The sequence below is a fragment of the Neopelma chrysocephalum genome, unplaced genomic scaffold (genome assembly GCF_003984885.1).
Source record: "Neopelma chrysocephalum unplaced genomic scaffold, ASM398488v2 Primary Assembly neopelma1_172, whole genome shotgun sequence".
Classification (NCBI taxonomy): domain Eukaryota; kingdom Metazoa; phylum Chordata; class Aves; order Passeriformes; family Pipridae; genus Neopelma; species Neopelma chrysocephalum.
Genome location: NW_020897834.1, coordinates 159,839 through 171,712, shown reverse-complemented (window position 1 = coordinate 171,712; position 11,874 = coordinate 159,839). Strand labels below are relative to the sequence as shown.

The 11,874-nt window shown below is 53.2% G+C and overlaps 1 long non-coding RNA gene across 2 annotated transcripts; it reads right to left on the bottom strand.

The window, feature by feature from the left end:
- Positions 1-403: 403 nt before the first annotated feature.
- LOC113976584 lies at positions 404-11,479 on the bottom strand. Of its 2 annotated transcripts, XR_003537117.1 has the most exons (4): positions 11,348-11,479; positions 10,970-11,137; positions 9,499-9,661; positions 404-695 (listed from the first exon to the last, which is right to left on the bottom strand). It is a non-coding gene; the product is annotated as an uncharacterized LOC113976584 (long non-coding RNA). The 2 variants fall into 2 exon arrangements; XR_003537116.1 differs by having other exon boundaries at positions 10,970-11,479.
- Between the last annotated feature and the right edge of the window lie 395 nt (positions 11,480-11,874).

Below are 11,874 nucleotides of genomic sequence, written 5' to 3'. Positions count from 1 at the left end.
CAGAGTGTCACAGCACAGTCCTGGCAAACGGCCCTTCCTCCCACTTCTCCCTCATTAGGCTGCTCCTCCCCTGCTTGGTCTTTAATTAGCTTGTCATCAGCAACTTGGCCTGGGTTGAACACCTCGCATTGTCCCAAATGAAAACATGTAAGACAGATGGGACACCAAAGGCAGCAGGAGAGGAGGGTGAGGAGACATGCAAGGCAATCAATATGTGTCTGACTGCAGGGACAGCCTTGCCAGGGGCAGCAGCAAGAGCTCAGCTGGCTTGGACAAACTGGGGGTGTTCAAACTGGAGGTTGGCTGAGACCAAACAACCTTGTTACAGCAAACCCAACATAGGTCCAAGAGCAGGGAGAGACAAAACCCAGCAAAACCAGTAGCCTTGAGGAAAGAAGCTGTTTATTGTGCCATTGAAGAGCCCAGCCATGGTCAACCGGCCCATTTGGCTTGGAGCAGTTCCCCAAGGAAGCATTGCCACAGCCCTGACTCCCTGCTTTTCCCTCATTCAGAGGCCAACATTTGGCCTCAAATCACCTTTCCCCTGCGTTCTGCAGCGGGCTGTATTCCCTGTGTGCCACCCACGGAGCTCAGCAGATGCTCCATGGAGCCGGTGCAAAACATTGAGCCAGCACACGGAAGGAGGGAGAGCAGCAAACATGCTGGGCGGGGAGGGCAGCCCATCAAACTGGCACCTGTTGTCAGGCAGAAGCCAAGGCTTGTGTCAGCCTGCTGCAAATGTTTTCCCTTCGACCCCCCTGACCTTTTCCATCACACTTGGTGAGGCAGACTGCTCCCATTAAGTGCCACTTGATCCTCTGCTAATGCAGCAGTTATGAAAGGCCCACAGCACTTGTCACTAGGATAAACACCTCTGCAGCGGGAGAGGGGGCACAGACTCGCTCTGCCCTCTGCTCCCTCACCTCCCTTTCCTGTTTGCCCAGCACCACTGTCACAGCCTCTGGGTTGGAGCAGGAAAGCTGAGCCTGGCTGGAGCTCTGAGCTCTGCTCGGGCTCAGCTGCCAGTGCCTGAAGGAGCACACGGAGAGGGGCTGGTTTTGTGGTCAGAGAAACATTCCACTGCAAGGGAGGGGTTCAGGGTGAAGCACTGGCTGTGCTCCCCTCACCACTGACATCACAGGGGCTCCGTCAGCTCTGACCAAGACAGGTCCTGCTGCAGCCACCCCTGCAGCCTTGTTGTGCTCAGGAAAAAAGGTCTCAGGCTGTGCCAGGGGAGGGTCAGCTTGGACAACAGGAGGAATTTCTTCCTGGAAAGGGTTGTCAGGAAGAAGGGAGCAGGGGCTGCCCAGGGAGGTGGTGGAGTCCCCACCCCTGGAGGTGTCCAAGGAAGGACTGGACATGGCCCTCAGTGCTCTGGGCTGGGGCACAAGGGGGAGATTGGGCACAGGGGGGACTCGATGATCTCAGAGGCCTTTTCCACCCTAAATGATTCTGTGATTCAGTCTCAGGGGAGCATGAACCCACTTTCCCCACTGGAAAGTTGACACTGCCCTCAGTCTTCAGAGGTGTGACCTGGTGTTGGGGTGACCTGACCAATGTCACCAGGAGCTGGCACTAACGGGGGGGTGGATGGGTGGGCACCACTGCCCTGCAGGACTTGCCCAAAGAAAAAGAAGAGCTCAGGGATCAGGGCAGCCCCTCCTCCAGGAGTGTGCAGAACCATGGCCACCACTCTGGCTATGGGGGGAGGTAAGAGCCTGGAGGACACGGATCCCTCTCAGCTCTGGAGCCACGTGTCTCTGGCCTTTTCAGAGCACAAACAAGCTGCCATTAATGTCCTGCCAGCTGCCCCTTCCAGCTCCTGGTATCACTCACATGAGTGACCAGCACCAGGTATTTCACCAGCCCTTTGAGGGAGGTGAATAAATTCATTTCTCTCCCCAGAAGAGGACTGGACACACACAGTATCTGGCTCATCAGCCCTGTGGAGAAACCTAAGGCCTCCCAAAAAGGGACTGACTTTGGAAGAAATGGTACACATGGGCAAATTCTAGTGAATTAAAAGGTCCTCAGCATCTGCATTGAAATGTTTGTCTAAGGACCAGAAAGAGCAATGAAATGAAGAACCTTTCTTTCCCAGCAGCTCTGGTGCTCCAGCCTTGGTTCTCTCAACCATGTCAGGGGCTTCCTGGGTCTCAGAGAGCAAGAGAACCTTCAGCCAGCAGAAGGAGCTGGTTTCCAGCAGCTGTGGTGGCTGGGGGCAGTGGCAGCACCCTTTGGGGCCACTTGGGCTGTGGGTGACCTGGGAGGTGAGTGCTCAAGGCAGCTGTGCCTGTCATACCCTGTCTGGCCTGAGTGGTTTGAGATTGCTTTTGGGCAAACAGGAGGTGAGTCTGCAGAGACACCCAAGTATTACCTGCTTTGGGTTAGAAACAAACCCCTTCTGGCCCAGCATCCGCAGAGGGGTGCTCCTCTGGCCACTGCTCTCTGTGCAATGCCCTGAGTCATGTCTGTGTTTAGGGAAGGGACTTCTGAAGTCTCTAATCCAAGCCCAAACTCTTCTAGAGCTGCACCTGCTCAGGTGTTTTTGGCTCTCATGGGAGGAAGCAACAGAGACGACAGTGGTTTGTTTGTAGGATCACAGCTCACTGCTCTGGTCACTGTGAATACAGTGGTGGTCCCTGCCCCAGACACCCCGCAGAGCTGGTCACCAATCCCATGGGCTACCTGGCCATCCCTTATTGCCTGTCATGAGCATTCCCCACCAAGGAAAGAGTCACCAACACTGGGGAGGGGCTGTGAAATCTGCCCGTCACAGCAAGATCAATTTTGAGGAGAACTTTGCCTATTTCTGTTGCACTTGAGGTAGAAGAACTGCAGAGATCTAAGGGGGAATCCCAGCACAGCCAGGACCCTCATCCAAGGGTTTGGAGAAACCAGCCACTGAAGATGAAGCAGCAAGTTCCTGCTGAGCAACTGCAGGTCACCAGCAGCAGCTTTCTGTGGATAAGGCAAAAGAAGGAATGGGGACAGTGACAGGGACCTCTTTAAATCACCAGGGAGAGATTCCTGCCCGTCTGACCTGCAGCTGAGTGGCCTCCCCTGTGTGCCTGGAAAAGACAAAGGAGCCTGTTGAACTTCAAAGGGAGTGATGTTATCTCAGCCCTTGGCACGTGACTGCCATCCAGGTGGTGATAACTGGGCATAATTTATTCAGGTAGAAATCCCTCTGCCCACTCCAACAACGCTTTGTTTGCTTTGTCCTGAATAACAAGCCCACTCGTGCCCTGGAAATGATGGTTCAGAACACATGTGCAGAGTTGCCAACCCTGGGCAATGACAAGAAGTTTCATCAGCTCAGATAAATATCCCTCCCCCTCCCCGGCAACAGGCCCTCGTGCTTCAAATGTCTCACCCCCCCTACCTGCCAACATTTGAACTCCAGAAATAGGGCCAGCTGGGAGGGGGACTGGGATGGGCACGGCCACCCACGAGATACCTGTCAGGCCAGGGCAGGCATTTGGAGGGAGCCTGGGGTGAGCAAACAGCTCAGCAGCAGCAGGACAGGGCTGGCTCTGGAAGGGTGGGCAGCCTGTGGGTCACTGAGCAGCCCAGAGCCCCCTCTGGAGCAGAAGGAGTTTCTCCAGCTCTCCCACCACCTCTGGAGCTCTCCAAGGCCTGCAGCAAGGCTCCAGTGGAGACTCCACCTCCCTGCAGCAGGTTCAGGAGCTTCAGGAGTGGACACTCACTGATGTTGGTGTCAGCCTTCCCATCACCTACCAGCACTTCCCAGTAACCCACCAGTATCTTCCAGTGCTGCACCAGATACTTGCTGACCCTTCTCCCTGCACAAAGGCTGCTCTGGGTGGTGTGTGATTCCCAGCAGTGCAGAACACCCACGTTTCCACAGAAAGGGCAAACACTTCCCTCCACAGAGTTTTCTCACACCTACAGCCAGGGGCTGAATCTTGCTCTGCATCACACTGAGTCCAAAACAGCAACGCAGGGAAACAGGATCTTGGGGTCTTTCCCACTGCTCATGGGACCATTTGTTCTGCAGAGCCAGAAGTTCAGAACCATCCAGCATGGCCTTGGTGACATGGAGGCACTCAGGTGTGGTGTGTCACACCCACACAGGCCACTCCTGACAAAAAGTACCTCTTGGAACCCACTCTCGGAATAATCCTGCCCAGCAAAAAGCCAGCACAGCAGAAATGCAGAGCAGCTTCTGTCCCCAGGCCCTCCTTTATCTTCCCCTCCAGGGAGAAGTTTCTTTGAGAAGTGACTCTGATATAAATATCTCACAGGTGAGTGTCAGAGGATGGTGCCAGACTCTGTTCAGTGTGGCCAATGACAGGATGAAGAGCAGTGGCCATACACTAAAACACAAGAAGTTCCACCTCAACATGAGGAAGAACTTCTTCCCATGGAAGATGGCAGAGCCCTGGAACAGCTGCCCAGGGAGGGCGTGGACTCTCCCTCTCTGGAAACATCCCAAACCCACCTGGATACATTCCTGTGTCACCTGCTCCTGCTTGGCAGAGGGGTTGGACTGGATGATCTCCAGAGGTCCCTTCCAACCATAATGGTTCTGGAATGCTGTGATTCTGGAATGGCTCTTTGTTTAGTGTGGAATAACCCGTATCCAATCAGGGCCTGCTTGCTGGAGAAGCTGTTAATTGCCTCCTGTAGTGTTCTGTCAGCAACATTATCCCCTCCTGCCCTGCTGAGACCAGGATGAGGGATTGTCCTGCTCTGTGGCTGCAGTGGGATACGGAGAAGGGGAGGGTGAAACATAATCTGAGAAATAATATCTACGGCAGCAAGCGATGCTAATCAAAAAATCGTGAGGGAAGCAGGATTCCAAGGAGGGAGGAATGCTGGGGGAGGAAAAGCACGGACATCTCTTGACAAAGGTCCAGGATCAGTTTGAAAGGGCCCAAGAAATTCTATTTTAGCATCTATTTTTAATACAAGCCCCATGTATGAGGAGAGCACCGCCCGCCACGCCGCGATCTCATTACTGCCCAGATTAGCAACAAAAAGATTAATTTAGACAGGATGGAATAATTTCGAACAAAAGTGTCACTGCCTTCTGGGGAGCAAGGCTGACCCGAAAAGATCACGTACGGGGAAACCCCACACCACAGGCAATCCCTCCTGGAGAGGAGTCCCCCAGCTGGAAACACAACAGTTTGGGCTCATTTCAGCACAGCTGGGGTGACACCAATGATGTCAGATGACTGTAATATGTCTCTTTAATTGATCATAAATACATGTATTTCAACACAGCTGACAACAAAAGCTGTGGAGACAGCCCTCAGAAGCTTCCCACTTGCCTGTCCTTTGTTTTCCTGGCTTACATTTTAATTCCTCCAAGTCATACAGAAATAAAGGCTTGTGCTCATTCTCTGTCCCTTTTCCAAGAGCTGCAAACCCCCCTGACAAACCCCCAGCTCTCTCCAGGGCTGGGTCATGCAGCAGATGATGAGCTATTGTAGCTGGAGTCTCCATGGATCTCCTCCTCCTCGAGGTCAGCTCTGCAGGGAGAGGCAAAACTCCCCTCACACTGCTGGATATCCAGGGATGGCCCCTCTGGGGCCTCCAAATTAAAGGCTGATGGCAGAGCTGAGAAGGCACAACAACATTTGGGTTGCACTGAGGCAACTTGCCCAATTATTAACATTTTTGTGTTCTCTTCTTTGCCAGAGAAACTGAGCTTTTACTGGCACTGAAAATCACCTCCTCCAAACACAACTGAGTCATTTCTCCAAGTTGCTATCAACATTTCTGCAGAGCACCCTGCTCCAAAGGAGCCAAACACAGGTGGGATCCTGTAACCACAGCCCCCTCCCAGTCCTACCAGCCCTTTGACACAAAGAAATTCATCCTGCCCAGGGGCCTCCCCACAAACCCCTCCATCCTTTCCAAAACAGAGCAGCTGCTTAGCACTGGCTCAGCACAGCAGGTCAGCAGATGATGAATTCTGTATCTACTTGGGAATTTTTGGGGAAGCACAAGCCCAGCTGTGCAAGCTGGAAGAGGGCTGAGACATGTGGTCCAATGCTGCACTGAGCAACCCTTCCAAACCATGGGGGCTTGGCTACAAACTGCCTCCAAGGCAGTGACCTCTGGTAGGAGAGACTTCCTTGATCTCACGTGGAGAATTCTCCCCCACTGTTCCTGCTGTTGGAAAGCAGTGAATGAGTTCCTTGTTTTGCTTTGTTTGAGTGCAGGGCTTCTGCTTTACTGATTAAACTGATTTATCTCAACACACAAGTTATCTCACTTTTACTCTTCTGATTCTCCCCCCATCCCACTGCAGGGGAGTGAGGGAGTGAGTGAGTGTGGGGCTGAGCTGCCAGCTGGGGTTAAACCAGGACAGCCACTTGGAAGCAGGAGGGATCCCTGACCACCAGCCCAGCTCAACAGCTCCGAGCTGACCAGGCTGAAGGAGCAGATCCCAGTGTGAGTTGGGCTGGGATCACTGCAGCCCTCCTGCATGACCATAGAAGGTAAAACCGAGCCCCGGCAGGCCCGAGGCCAAAAATACACTTAAGGCATAAATGTTCTGGTGTTTCATGCAACTCCATCAAAAATCTTAGAAAAAACTTATTTTTGGCTGAATCAGGTGTCAGTGAAAGGAGTGCCAACTGCAGTGCTCCTCTGCCAAGGCAGGAGGGGACAGACTGCCAGGGACACCCACGGGGTGCAGAGCGGGGGAGTCGCCAGAGGCTCAGTCTCACAAACAGGATCCACCACAACCCGCCTGTTTTATCCCTTCCCCTCTTCCCCCACACCCCACATTTGTGGGAAGACAGCAGGAAGGGTGTCACTGGTGCTTCACAGACGTCTACACATCCAAAAGGGCTCTGTCTCTGCTGTAGGCAGTGCTCTGCACCACTGTCTTGGAGGGTGACAAACATTTTGGGGCTGGCTCTGTGAAGTGTCCATCTCCCCCAGCTCTGTCAGTGTGTCCCCTGCCCATTCCAGTGGAGTAACCTCCATCCCAGGAGGCTGCTGCTCAAGCTCCCATGTAGTTCAGCAGGGTTGCACCACCACAACAGGCTCCCAAGCTCCAGGACAGAGCATTGGCTCTTGAAAAAATACCTCTGGCACCAGAGAATTCCCTTTTCCCTCTAATGAGGCCTCTGTTTACTTGGGAAAGCCCAGAGAGCTCAGACAGAGGGCAGCAGTGTGGGCCCATGGCCAGAGCAGTGCCCTGGGCTGCAGCCACTGTCTCCCCTGGGCTCTGCACTGCAGGGGCTTGGCTGGACTCAGACAAGGCCTCTCTCCTCAGCTGTCCTGTTTCACAGAATCCCAGAACCAGCTGGCTTGGAGAAGATCTCTGAGATCATGGAGTCCAACCTTTGACCAAACACCATGGTGTCAACTAGACCAGAGCACTGAGAGCCACGTCCATCTTAAACACCTCCAGGGACAGTGACTCCACCACCTCCCTGGGCAGCCTGTTCCAACATCTAATCACCCCTCCTGTGAATAAATTCTTCCTAATGTCCAACCTAAACCTCCCGTGGCACATAATTTGTGATTATTTAGATCAGCAATGGTCTCCAATTTAGGGGCAGAAGCAGCCTATGAAATGGTTAAACACAACTAAGGTGGAGAAGCACAAGTGGAGCCCTTTGGGGCATCAGCCATGTCTGGGTTGTTTTCCCCTCACCCTCCCCAGACAGCCCAGGTCTCCTCACCATCACAACTCCACTGCTGCCCAGCTGTGAGCCACAAACCCAACACCAAACTCCATGGTCCAGATCTCCCCTCCCATGGCTGGTACGTTAGTGGTTGCTCTGTTCCCATCCCTGGGGAGGTCACGGTTGACAGAGGGTCCTTCACAACACCAGCCTGTCTGTGCATGACCCAAGGACACACAGTGACACTGTGACACGCACGGTGACACCGGATCTCCCAGGTTATCAGAGTCCAGCGTGCTGGGAGAGCCACATCTCCTGTCAACTCCCACGCGCACACCAGCTGCTCCTGCCTGTGACTGACAGGGTTTGTTGTGCTCACAAATCTCCATCAGGCCTCTGCACGGCTTTTTAAGACCATCAGGTCTTTCATGTTGGGAGGAGCCCTCAAGAACTCACCCTCACAAGCAGGTCTTGTGATCCTCACAAGCTCTTCAGCCACCCTCACAGCACTGCTGAGGACCATTCGACTGAGGAAACTGAGGCACAACACCAGAAACCACTTCCTTGGAGTGGTAAGGGAGCTGACAGCAAACAGAGGAGGAGAATTGCTGTTCCTTGGCCTAACCAACCACTCTGCACAAGGAAGAGCCCTGTAGGTTGGCCCAGTGCCCAAGCACCTTCGAATCTTCTCTTGTCCGTTTACAGTTCTCAAAGCATTTCATTTTGCTCTTAATACAAAGACCAGATCATCTTGTTGCAGGTGAAGAATGAAATGTCTCCTCCCTGAATTATAGGATGCTTTTATAACGGCGGGATGTATTTCTAGAACATTTACAAGTCAATCTGTGAGTTCACAATTTAAAATAAATTGCCCTTGAGATCCGTGGCAGGTGATGTGAGCCCAGCGCTGCGCCGGAAGGAGGTTTGCAGTGCTGTCACCCACACCCGTGTCCACAGGGAACAAGGACAAGCTGTTCCTGTGTGTCCTCAGCCTTGTTAACAAAAATGCCACCTGTCCTTCAGGCACTGACACCACGAGTGCCAGCGAGGCCTCATTCCGTGGGTCAGGGGACAGGGACAGCTCAGGGCATTAACAGCGACGCCTGACGTCCTTCCCCTCTTTTGCACGTTTGTGTTTCTTTGTTTCCTGGGCTGATCTCCGATTCCCTTTCCCTCCATGCCACAGGAATTGTGTTTGGCCTCTATTCCCACTGGCCCATGGGAGGCTCCTCTGAGGCACCTCTCACCTGTCTGCTGCCAACAAAGGCAGGAATGGGGAACCAACAGCTCCACGGTGCCATTGCTGACCCCGAGGTCTCCAAAGCAGGATGAAGCCTCTTGCCAGAGGGCTGTGTTAGCTCCAGATCCCTGCAGGGCAGCAGCTAAAGTTAACCCAAATTACTGGGAATTCAGGAAGGGTTCGGGACCCACTACTGGAAAGGTTTTTGAAGGGACCTGCATTAGACACCCTGAGAAATTCAGGAAACACAAAACACTTGGGAATGAGCACAAAGCTGAGCAACAGCTTTTGGAGAAATAAAGCAGCAAATCCTGCTCCCTCCAGGCAAACTCTCTTTTGCCGCTGCTGCTGGGCTTTAAAAACAGTGACTTCCAGAAGATAACTGAGCCTGCTGCATCCCAGTTATCTGGGACAGGCAAAAAGGCTTCTGGGCAGGGAGAAAGCCAGCAAGGAAGGGACCAGGAAATGGTCTCCTGGAGGTGTGTGTGAGTTCTCCCTCCCATCACTATGCAGGAAATGCACATCCAGCTCACCCTCCCATCCAAGGAATCGGAAACCAGTCTCTTGGAAAAGGGACTTGAACTGAAATGCAACTTTCAAGCTCATCTTGTTGCTGGCTGGGTCTGTTTTTAAGGCACTCACCTAAGAAACCTGATCCCTGCCCGTGGTCTCTCAGCTGCCTGGGCCATTCCTTTGCCTCCTCCAAGGGCATTTTCCAGTGTCTTGTCACCAGTTCAGCTGCTTCCTCCAGGTGTCAATCCAGCCTCCTCCAGCCCCACAAGGAGCAGTGGGATGTACCTTTGGGCTGCAAGAGAACACAGAAGAACAGATTGCTGTGACAACAGGCATGTCAGAGGAGATAAAAATACCTCCTCACTAGTCTGGTGAAAGTCAGTAACAGAAAATCCCTGTGGTCATGTGGCTTTTAAACCTGCACAAACTCAGCCCTGTCCCAGCACTGACTGTGCCTGGCCAGGCCCAGGGCTCTGCTCGGAAGGGACATCTCTGAGTTAGCACCAAAGAGCTTCTTCCGCTTGGCAACGCTGGAGTAGGAGGAAGGAATTAGGGGCCCTTTGTGCATCTAATACCCAGGATTATTCCCATGGAATATTTCCTTGGATCAGTCCAGCTGACTTAGGCCACAGTCCCGTACAGGCTCCAGTGAGTGGGGAGGGAATGCAGCCGTGGCAGGGCTAGGATTTTACACATTACAGCAATGGGGTGAGAAAACTATTTACACCATTATTTACAAGAGCACGCAGTGACAGGACAAGGGGGGATGGTTTCCCACTGCCAGAGGGCAGGGTTAGATGGGATACTGGGGAGGAATTCTTTCCTGGGAGGGTGGGGAGGCCCTGGCACAAGTTGGTCAGAGGAGCTGTGGGTGGATCCCTAGAAGTGTCCAAGGCCAGGTTGGATGGGGCTTGGAGCAACCTGGGACAGTGGAAGGTGTCCCTGCCCATGGCAGGGGTGAAACAGGATGAGCTTTAAGGTCCCTTCCAACCCAAACCCTTCTGGGATTCTGTGAAAACACTTTTACATTGGCAATTCCCATACTGGCTGCATGGAGCAGTTTTAAAGCCTGGCAGCCTCCACAGCAAGTACATTCTACAAACCCTAAAACGAGCAGTCTCAATTATTTACTAATTTATAAAGTTAAAACTATCAGACAGACAGAACTATCTCCCAGACAACCGCTCCCCTCTGATTGACATGTATTTTTGGCTGAAGGTATCTCTCCAACTCCCTGACAGGAGCGGGGAGCTGGGGGGGGGTCAGGCTCTCTTCCCAGGGAACAAGGGACAGGAGGAGAGAAAACAGCCTCAAGCTGCAACAGGGGAGGTTCAGCTTGGACATCAGGAGGAATTTCTTCCTGGAAAGGGTTGTTAAACTTAGGAAGGGGCTGCCCAGGAAGATGGTGGAGTCCCCATCCCTGGAGGTGTCCAAGGAATGACTGGACATGGCACTCAGTGCTCTGGGCTGTTTGACAAGGTAGGGATTGGTCACAGGTTGGACTCGATGAAATTGGAGGTCTTTTCCAACCTAATTGATTCTGTTTCTAGAGGTTAAACCAGAAGTTTGGGTCCCTTTTTCTATCGGTGGATTTTTTTACCTGAAAAAGAATTAAATCCCGGCTTTATCCAGTGTCACAGAACAGGTAAATCTGCACCAGGTAAACCAGCAAAATGCCAGAGAATCACCTCGACCCCTCCAGCAGCAGAGTGGAGCCTCACAGGGAGCCGCCACTGGAGCAGGTCCAAGGATGAGGGTATTTGCACACCTGAAAGGTGCAGACACAGAAAATGGGGTAAAATTGAGATACTTCTAGAGCCAGATCTCTCAGAAATGTTCTCTTTGGGCAAACACAAGACCCCATGGCCTTGGAAAGGCTCAGCATTTCTTTTGGAACAAGGACAGGACAAAATGAGTCACTGGTCTCTAATACAAGAGCTGGATGGCAGGACTGCAGCCTTTGAGCCTGGAGGATCACCAATATCATCTATAAGCGTAGATGAGCCAAAAACATAACCAAGGGCACCACTGCAGCCCGGGATCTCCTCTCTGATGGGCACAGCAGCACCGCCGGTGTGAGGGGAGAGCAGCGGCTGAGGGGGAACGGGGTGTGAGGGGAGAACGGGGTGTGAGGGGGGAATGGGGCTGTGAGAGGAAATGGGGCTGTGAGGGGGGAATGGGGCTGAGAGGGAAAATGGGGCTGTGAGGTGAGAGCAGAGTGAGAGGGGAGAGCACCAGTCTGTGAGGGGGAACGGGGCTATGAGGAGAGAACAGGGTGTGAGGGGAGAATGGGATGTGAGGGGAGAGCAGTGGCTGAGGGGGAATGAATCTGTGAGGGGAGAACGGGGTGTGAGGGGAGAGCCCGAGGCTGTGAGGGGAGACTGGGGCCGTGACGGAAAAGCGGGCTGTGACGGCAGAGCGGGGCTGTGAGGGGGAAGCAGGGATGTGAGAGAGAAGCAAAGCTGTGAGGGGAGAGCAGTGGCTGAGGGGAAAACGGGGCTGCGA